This window comes from Mastomys coucha, unplaced genomic scaffold (genome assembly GCF_008632895.1).
Source record: "Mastomys coucha isolate ucsf_1 unplaced genomic scaffold, UCSF_Mcou_1 pScaffold20, whole genome shotgun sequence".
Classification (NCBI taxonomy): Eukaryota; Metazoa; Chordata; class Mammalia; order Rodentia; family Muridae; genus Mastomys; species Mastomys coucha.
In genome coordinates, this window is record NW_022196903.1 from 30,016,169 (window position 1) to 30,018,600 (window position 2,432).

Below are 2,432 nucleotides of genomic sequence, written 5' to 3' on the forward strand. Positions count from 1 at the left end.
TCTCATAAAAGTTAACTTCTCTGGCGAGGTCACATTCACTGGATACAGAGCTGCTGATGGGGTTCTCTGTGAGTGCATATATTTGCAAGGGATAGGTGAGGAAGGAACGGTGAACTTGGAATGGTGACCTTTGTCTGGCAGAATCACTGCTTGGAGAAGGGTTCGTGGTCGCCTCCTTATTTCCGCTGGTCGGTAAAGGGGTGACAATAAAAAGCTCATCAAAGTGGTACCACCTTGAGTGTAGAATTTGAGGTAAAATAAACGTGTGTTCCTGGGCTGTGGTCACTCATATTTGGCTCCAGGATAAATTATTTATCACCTGTGAAGTGGGAGTTGTTTTTGTGTTGGCACTGAGCTGCAGCAGGAGTCATGGTCCTTCGATCTTAGATATTCCATTACACAAGGCATCCCGGCTCTGGGAGAGTCCTGGCTATTTCACCTCCTGAATGCAGAATCCATTTATATTTTTAATGTGCCCTTTATTTTTATTTTGAGGCTGATCTTTTGCAGTCCAAGATAGTCTCACTCACTAGGTAGCCAAAACTGATCTTGAAACATTACCCTCTTGCCTCTACTTTCCCAATACTGGGTACAAGCAGGTACCACCATACCCTGTTCATGCAGTGGTGAGAAGTGAACTCAGAGCTTCATGCATGCTAAGAAAGCACCCTTTCAACTTAGCTACATCTCCAGCCCCCAAAGTCAGTTTGAATGCATAGGAGAAATTTGCATTCTCTTATGTAATATAGTAGAAGTTTGGAAATGAAAGGTAGAGGGTAGCATGGGACTAGGGCTCCCAGAGAGACTGTGTCCTCAGGACCTTGGCTCTTGTCACAATTCAAAAGCTGGTTCTGCTGTTGGCAGTCAGGGTTTGAGACAGGTATTTCCAGGTTTTTGGCCTCTTCATCCAAAGAACTGAAAATAAGAATAATACAATTTGCCAAAGCAGAGAAATAACTTTATTCAGAGCAAAAGGATTCAGAGCAGAGATCAAAGAGGGATGCGCTGTCAAGATTAACAGCTCTTAACAGCTCGTTATAGGTAAGAGCACACTCAGGGCCCTGGCCATTGTCAGGGCTTCCTTGTATGGGACTGGGGGGGTGGAGGGGGGAAGGAGGAAGAAGAGGAGGAGGAGGAAGAAGAGGAGGAGGAAGAAGAGGAGGAGGAGGAAGAGGAAGAGCTTGGTTGCTAAGGAATATAACACAGATATTTCTCTATTTTGATTGGTAGATTGATAGATGGTAGATTGGTAATACATTTACTTACACATAGTGTGTCCCTTCCCATAATGCATGATTCACACACACACACACACACACACACACACACACACACACACACACACTCAATGTACATAGACATAAATGGTAAGTGGAGAATCTTTCTAAAAGTTTTCTGGAGGACCACAAGCTGATTGCTGGGGTGTACCTAACAGAAGCACCATAAAAGTCTAGATCATAGGAAGCTAATGGTCCTGTTTGTGAGATTCCGGATCATGCCTGGGAAGGACTAAAGTCATGACTACACTACACCAATAGATATTCACACAGACCTTAACCCTGATTTATTGCTATTTTAACCTTCTCATTTGAAAGCATTTCTATATAAAAGCAGTGCCGTCTCTGTGTCAGCCACGTTACAGTAAATGTTAACTGTGCTGGAACTCCCTGGAATCTAGGGCTCTGTTTTCATCACATGTCCCCATCAGGTTTCCTGTCATTCTTTCCTACCTCAGAGTCAGTGAACCTGCTTGGGTGTTGTGCAGTAGAAGCCCCCGGGTGTCCTGCTCAGAGATATGGGTCCTGCAGTACAGGAGGGTTACCCTCTTTTTTTGACACTGCTTCTCATTCTGGTAGTGACCCTAAGTTGAGGAACCCAGGAATAGGTCTCTGCCTGCCTCCTTTCAGCTCCTCAAGTAGCAGACCACCGGACTCCATGGGGCTCCTTTTTTGGGGCTGAGAGGGGTGCCGGCTAACAGGCAGCTCAGTACTGGCCTGTCCCCAGGAAGACAGTGCTGACATGAGGAGTCACCAATGGTGAGCACACCCCCATTAACACACTGCGAGCCATGGCTCCCTTCTAGAAGAGCCATTGCCTCGTGACTTCTCCATGAAGTCTATTTCCCAGTAATTCCCAAACCCTCCATGGATGCTCCCCCAGAGCACCAAGAGCCTTCTGCCAACATCCTGGCTGGACCACATGCTTGCAACAGGAGAAAATGCGATGAAGCAGCTTTTGAGGTTGCTTGTTCTGGGCACAGTTGATGTATTAGAACAGCAGTTGCGTCAGAATATACCACACTAGGCCCAAACAGTTCCACGTGTAAGAGGTTTGATTGAGAGGGAGAGAGGAGGCAGTAGCAGAGAGAGAGGAGGGAGGGAGAGAGAGAGATGGAGGAATGTTCCCTGTGTGTGTGTGTGTGGGGGGGGGGG